The following is a 7,963-nucleotide window of genomic DNA, read 5'->3' on the forward strand; positions in this document are numbered from 1 at the left end:
CGTAATTGTACACCTAACCCTTAACTGTACCCCACAAAACCATAATAAAAAATATTGATTTAATAAAAAAATAAAATAAAATAAATAAATAAATAAAATAAAATAAAGAAAGAAACAAACAAATAAATGTGGAAACTGAGGTACGGAGCAGAGAAATGACTTACCCACGGTCCCACATCCCAAACCCCAGCTCTCTGTATGACTCTACCTCCTCTTGTGGAAGGGCAAAGTGAGGTTTTAATCTCCCCCACTCCCTCCGGAGCTTCGGGAAGATGTGGCAAACTTTGAACCAACTGTCCCTGGAATATCTGTAACCACAGGCAGCCATGCTTTCCTTCTCTTAGACCCTGTTTCTGTCCCCGCCGCTCCTGGGGGCACTGACCTGCTGGTTGGAGTGGTCACCACTTCATAAAGACCCTGGGTCAGGCTGTTCCAGGAGGGCCAGGGAGTGGCCAGGCATCATGGGGCAGGAGGCAGGACCCAAGAACACAGACCTTTCACTCAGACAGCAGGCACGGCACCAGAGGGGGGCGCTGAAGGGCGGCTGGAACAGAAAGGAACAGAGATGTGATTTCCAGAGACGCCCAGCCCCAGATGTGATCTGCGTTGGGAGGATGAACCAGCCTGGGCAGCTTCTCCCTGGGCATGGGAGTGGGAACCATAGCCCCTGATGATTCTGTTTTCTTTTCTTCTATTTTTAAGATATAACTTTAAAAAATGGTGACCAAATACACCAACATAAAACCTACTTTTTTTTTTTTTTGAGTTGGAACTTCACTCTGTCACCCAGGCTGGAGTGCAGTGGCACACTCACGGCCTTTGCAGCCTTGACCTGCTGGGCTCAGGCAATCCTTCTGCCTCAGCCTTTCAAGTAGCTGGAACCACAGGTGTGTGCCACCATGCTAGGCTAATTTTTTGATTTATTGTAGAGACGAGGTCTCGCCAAGCTGCCCTGGCTGGTCTCAAACCCCTGGACTCAGGCAATCCTCTTGCCTCAGCCTCCCAGAATGCTGGGATTACAGGTGTGAGCCACTGTGCCTGGCCAGAACTTACTATCTTAACCATCTTCAAGTGTATGTGTATAGTGACATTTAAATGTGCTGTTTGGTGGCATTAAGTATATTCACATTGTTGTGTGGCCACCACTCTCATCCATCACTGGAACTCTTTCCATCTTGGAAACTCGAAACTCAGTACCTGTTTAACGAGAGTTCATTCCACCTCCTCCCAGCCCCTGGCAACCACCATTCTACTTTCTGTCTCTACGCATTAGACCACTCTCTACGTACCTCAGGTAAATGGAATTGAACAGTGTTTGTCTCTTTGTGTTTGGCTTGTTTCACTTAGTGTGGTGTCCTCAAGATTCATCCACATTATCCTGTGTGCCAAAATGTCCTTCCTTTTTAAAGCTGAATAATACTCCACTGTATGTCTATACCACGTTTTGTTTATCTATGAATCCACTGATTGAACACTTGGGTATTGTCAACAGTGCTGCCACAAACAGGGGTGTGTACAAATCTCTTGGAGACTTTGTTTCAATATTTTTGGGTATATACTCAGAAGTGGAATTGCTGGATCACGTGGAAATTAATTCTATTTTTCATTTTTGAGGATTAAATGGAACATTTTTGCATATGTAAGACTGGTACACAATTCAAAACTCAAAAAGAAAACAGTGAAAAGCAGTTTAACTACCCCTATCCCCAGAGGTCCAGTTCCTCTCCAGAGAGACAACTATTGTTACCAGGTCCTTATACTTCCTTTTAATCTGGAGATACTTTATTCTTATAAAAGAAAATATGTAGGTTTATGTCTTTGTTTTTCGTACAAATGCAAGCCTATTGTAGAAACTGTTCCATTTTTTTGTAGATTATTTTATATCAATATATAGAAGGCTGCCTCTTTCTTTTTAATGGCTATATTGTATTTCATTGTATGGATATTAACCATTCTTCAGTCAATTAGACATGATTTTCAAACTCTTATTTATCATACAATGATGGAACAAATTTCCTTGTAGTTATGTCATTTTGCACATGTCCAAGTATGTCTGTAAAGTAAATTTCTTTAGGTAGAATTGCTCTGGTTAAGGATAAATTCATTTTATTCTGCTGGGAAGTTGTACCTATGTGTGCTTCTGTGGGCAAAGGTTGTGAATGACTGCTGTCCTACAATCTTGAAAACAGAGTTACCCTTTTAATTTTTTGCCAATTTGGGGGAAGATGTTATCTAGAGGTATTTTATGACAAACATTTTCAAACATACAGAAAAGCTGAGAGAATTATACAATAAACATATTCATACCCACCACCTAAATTCTATACTTGTTAACATTTTGCTTTAGTTGTTTTATTTCATAATTATCCACTTATTTTCACCCTTTATTTTTCTGAATGCACATCAAAGTAAGATGCAGATATTAGCACACTTCACTTCAAAGCAGTTCAGCAGTTCATCTAGTTTAATTAACTAAAATTCAATATCTGTTTATGTTTTTTACAGGTAAAATTTACATACAGTGAAATGTACAAATTTTAAGTGAATCATTTTTGAGACTTGACAAGTGTATGCATCCTTGTAATTCTCAGGGAGTTTTAATTTCATTTATCTCAGTGAATGAGAGTAAACATCTTTACATGTGCTTAAGATTCATTTGTACTTCCTTTCTCGTCAACTCTGTTAATACGTTTTATTCATTTTTCTGTTGGATTTTTTATCTTTCTCTTTTCTGATCTTGGAAGTGGAGAGTTGGGATAAATATACTCAATTTATGTGTTTAGTTTAGCTTTTTCTTTATCTCTTTTATTTCCATTTATCTTTGTTTTTTTCCTGTATTCTTACTCTTATTTCTCATTTTCTCTTCTACTACCTAAATTGATTCACTAATATTAGCTTTCTGTTTACCTTTGTTCTTTTAAATGTACTTCAATTTCTATAATTTGAATTGTCAATTTTAGATATCTTTTTTATTCTCAACTGTTAGACATTAGGAAATTAGGGAGCTTATTCTAATTTCCACCTCCTTTCCCCATTCTCTTCCCATTGTCAGTTAGTTTTATTATTCTTACATGGGTAGGGTATATAACATTTCATTTACATATTGCTCTTATAACATTTCATTTCATTTACATATTGCTCTTGTTGTTGCTCTTATATCCACTTTAGCTGTCATCTCAGTTTTATATGACATCTATTTAAAGGCTCCCACTAGTCCTTTGGCTGAAGTATTTCCTATCACCTCTTGCTTGGCTGTACAGTTGACTAGCTTATCCTCCAGGAAGGGCTCATGGGGATAATATTTCCCAAGGTCTCACTGTTGGCTCTTTTAATGTACATTTTTCTCTGCCTGCTGTAAAGATTTCCTCTTTATCTTTGGTTTTCAACAGTTTTCCTGTGGATGTGCCTAGGTGTGATTTTCTCTGTATTTTTGTGTTAGTGTTTGTATTTGTTATTTAATCTCACTTGATGTCTCATCAGCTTTGGAAAATTCTGGTCCCTTTCTCCTTGGACTATTCATCTGTTTCATTTACTCTTTCTTTCCTCTCTGGTACTCCAAGTATACTTAAACCTTTTCACCATTTTGCATTCCATTTATTATGCCTTCTTTCTGTAGTTTTTTCTTTTTATACTCTAGCCTGAATATTTTCTATGGAACTAACTTCCAGTTCATTGATTTTTCTTCTGCCATGTCCAATCAGCTGTTAAACCTACCTATTAAAATTTCACTTCAGCCATACTCTTCAGTTCTAGAATTTCTGTTTGATGCTTTAAAACAATTTCCAGATCTCCAGTGACATTGTCTACCTTGTCACCCATTTTTTTGAACATAGTAACCACAACTTTTTTAAACATCCACATTTGATAACTCCAATATCTGGGTCCCCTGTGGGTCTGTTCCTATTGTCCATGTTTTCTTTTGGTTCAGTGTCTTGATATACCCAATAAAAGTTTCAGTGGGATTCTGAGCATTGATATGAAACATTGTAGCAACTCTGGATGATGTTATCTTCCTGCAGAGAGGGTCAGCCACTTTCTCTGGCCAGCAACTAGAGTGCCGGCAGGTCACTTTAATTCAACATGGGACTGAGTCCATCCAGTTTGGGGTTAGTTCTTTGCAAACAAGGCTAGTGTCTAGGTTTGCCAGTATTCCCAGGGTGTTGCCCTCCAGGGTTCTGAGTTGAGAACTTGGAGTATTAACTTAGGCTGTTCCTTCTTGGTAGGTCTTGGATTCTTGTTTTTTTCCTTAGTGCCTTGAGACAACCAAAAACTGCATGGCAGAAATGATTCAGAGTTTTTCAGCAACTGGCGTTTGATTCTGTGCTGTGGAACGCAAGTGTTGAGCACATTGAGAAACTTGGAACATTGACCATTTGCAAATGGCCACTCATGTTTATGTGGTCAGGACTGGGGGTGAGGAAATAGGTGTTTGGTCAAAGTTCTGCTGCTCCTTTGCTCTGGGATTTTGAAAGATGTTCATAAAAACTGGAAACAAAATTAACTTCCATTAATAATAAAATGGTTAAAACAGCCATGGTGTATCTGTGTCATGGTCAGTGAATTAGAAACACGCATGCACACACGCAAAAGTAGGGCTAGAAATTCTAAGCAAAGAAGTTGAGGGGCAACACCTGAAATATGGCATCATTTATGTAAAATAAAAAGAAACTATTATTTTCTATATGTTTGAGAGGCCAGGCTGCATCCTGCCGTGAAACACAAAAGCATGAAACGTGCATGCGCCGGGGTGGGAGGTCAGTGCTCTACTCACTGCTAGGTCAAGACCTATTTCTGCTTTAATTGGGTTTTTTTTTATTTTTTGAGTTGGAGTCTCACTCTGTTACCCAGACTGGAGTGCAGTGGCCACTCCCGGCCACTGCAGCCTTGACCTGCTGGGCTCCGGTGATCCTTCCACCTCAGCCTTCCAAGTTAGCTGGAACTACAGGTGTGCGCTACCATGCCCAGCTAATTTTTTGATTTATTGTAGAGGTGAGGGCTCGCCAAGTTGCCTAGGCGGGTCTCGAACCCGCTGACTCATGCAATCCACTCACCTCAGCCTCCCAAAGTGCTGGGATTACAGGCTGAGCCATCGAGCCCGGCTTAATTGTTTTACTGTTTGAGAAATTCAAGGCCTGGAAAAGTACGAGCAATAATTTCACAAGCGCTTACATTTTCATCATGTGGTATTTGCAATTATGACGTAACCATTTTTGCCTGTCTTTCCCTTTTTTAAGAAGAAAACCTTAGATTGTGACTCCTAACCCACAGAACCATCCCCCTTCCTTTCTCCAGCAGCACCACCATCATGAGTGGGGTGTGTTCCTTTATTTCTGTATTTTGCACTCTCCACTTGGGGCAGCCACTGAACCTCGAGGGCTCCTTGGGTCATACTTTGAAAATCCAGATCTAGCCCACCTCCCTTCATTTCATAGATGAAGAGACTGGAGTGTAAGGAGAGGGAGGGGTTAGCTCAGAGTCTCTCAGTGCAATGGCACAGCTGAACGTGGGGCAAACCCATGTTTCTGTCCCCACACCTGTGCCTTGAGCCCTGTGCATGGATTTCACAGTCATCTGGTGGCTCTCAGGGAGGGAAGAATGTGCTGGAGTTTCACGCTTCTGTGTTTCACAGCAGGATGCAGCCTGGCCTCTCAAACACTGGCTCTGAAACCTCAGGCACAGGCTTTCTCTGTCTTAAGTTCCTATCAGGTACCTTGTATAAACTGCAGGGGTCAGACCTCAGAGGGATCACCTTGTGACCCCCTCTTGTCTTGTCTGGGACTGGGATTGGGTCCTATAACCTGGCGACACACCCCAGGGGAAGATTATCAGTGCCTTCCGGATTCTTCCAGCTGGGGTGGATGCCAAGAATGTGGACTCAAAGAACAGATTCGCCTTTCTGCCTTCCAGATGGAGTGTGCTCATTAACCTTAATTACTGAGCGGGCACACATCCGGTCCAGCTCAGTTTCAAAGCGAGGACATGACACCCAGGAGAGAATGCAACCCTGAGATCAGCTGCAGTTCCCTGAGAGCTGAGCTGCTGGTCTTCCAGCGGCCAGCTCAGTGGCCCCCACTGGAGATGCATCACCCTCAACACCGAGCCTGCCTCAGCCAAGTGCTCCATCTGCCAGAGTTTTTTGGGTGGTGGGAGGAGGTCTGCTTCAGAGCCAGGGATTCTGACCTGGGTGAATGAGTAACCTCAAGGCAAGTGGCCGCTGAGCTTACCCGGCAGTTTTAGGCTTAGGACGTGGCAGAGCCAAGTGGAACAGAGCAGGCTGTAGGAAAACCCTAGGACAAAATGAAGAATCCAAACACAGGACCTGATGAAACAAGTACCTGAGTCAGGTTTTTAGGAGAAAACTAGCAAAAGGCAATTGCAGTTCTAAGGATGAATGAATACAGGATTTGTATACAAATTTGTGTACTAGTCCAGGGCTGGGGCATGGTACTTGGGGAAGGCGCGAAGATTTGACTGATCTCACCCAATCCTCTTTTACAACTATTTCTTGGATAAACTTACTTCGGACTCACGTACAGCTTTGGTAACATTTACTAAAATGCCAATCGGGGCAATTTTGCATTTCAAAAATATGGGCCAGGCATGGTGGCTCTTGCCTGTAATCCCAGCACTTTGGGAGGCCGAGGCGGGAGGACTGCTTGAGCCCAGGAGTTCGAGACCAGCTTGGACAACATAGTGAGACCTTGTCTCTAAAAACAAAAATAAAAATAGTTTTCTGGGCTTGGTGGCATGCACCTGTAGTCCCAGCTACCCAGGAGGCTGAAGTGGGAGGATTGTTTGAGCCCAGGAGTTCGAGGCTGCATTCGGTAAGCTGTGATCATGCCACTGCACTATAGCCTGGGCAATAGAGATCCTGACTCAAAAAAAAAAAAAAAAGACATCTTATCTGTATTTCTTAAAGCAATCATGTATCTATTAACCTACTTAAAACTTAAACTCAATTTAAAATAGTTATAGATGACTAGAAACCAGCTTGAAACTGATATGAAAAAATGTCCTCAGCATTTCGGCTACATTTGAGGAATTTTATCCCCATTTATCACAGGCCTGGCAAGGACCTTTCTCTTCCACTGGCTCCTGAATCTCTTCAGATCCACTTGTTCACTGCCTCCCTAATTGCTTTTCTGTATTCTGTGGGGCAAGTTGTCATGAGGCAAAACCACGTTGATTCTAGCCAGTGCACTATAGTCTAGCATCAAGCACTGATGCTAAATTAAATATTAATCTCAGTATTAGTACTCATGAAGCATTTCTCCCCAAAGTGTAAAACTCTCCACCTTCAGTCTGCTTGTTTCAACCCAGAATGAGCCAGAAGCCTTCCCTTCTATTGACGGTGCTCTCTCCCCTCCCAGCCAGGGAGCTGGGCCTGTGTAGGAAGGGAGGGAGTCACCTTTTCTGTCCCATGTCTTGACTCTGTTTCTGCCATGTCACCTTGCCTTCCCTGGACATGTGTTTAATGAAACAATAAAATGGTCAAAGCCGGACAGTCTGCGGAGCTTTGTTATCTGTGTGGAGGATCGATGGAAGATGCCAGATCAAGGCCATCCCTGCCCCAGACAATTCAGAATTCAGAGCAGCAGCCTCACTTTTCGTGTCGATGAATTTTTTTTATTTCTGTGTGAATGTGTGTCTTAATCTGCTTGGGCTGCCACAATGAAATACTAGACACTATACATTTCTGGCTTAAAGAACAGAAATTTATTTTCTCACAGATAGGGAGGTCCAGCAGACTTGGTTGCTTGTCAGGGCTCTCTTCCTGCGGTCTTCTTGCTGCTCATGTGACCTTTCCTGGGTGTGTGTGTCTTCTTACAAGACTTCTATTGGTTTGAGGCCCCTATCCTTATTGCCAGGCCAGGCACACACCTCTTAGGCTGGGCTCATGGTAAATGTCAGAAGATGAGAACCAGTGCGTGACTGGTACTTACCAGCCACTGATGGTAGGAAA

The sequence above is a fragment of the Carlito syrichta genome, unplaced genomic scaffold (genome assembly GCF_000164805.1).
Source record: "Carlito syrichta isolate Samal-C Ts95f unplaced genomic scaffold, Tarsius_syrichta-2.0.1 Scaffold311120, whole genome shotgun sequence".
Classification (NCBI taxonomy): Eukaryota; Metazoa; Chordata; class Mammalia; order Primates; family Tarsiidae; genus Carlito; species Carlito syrichta.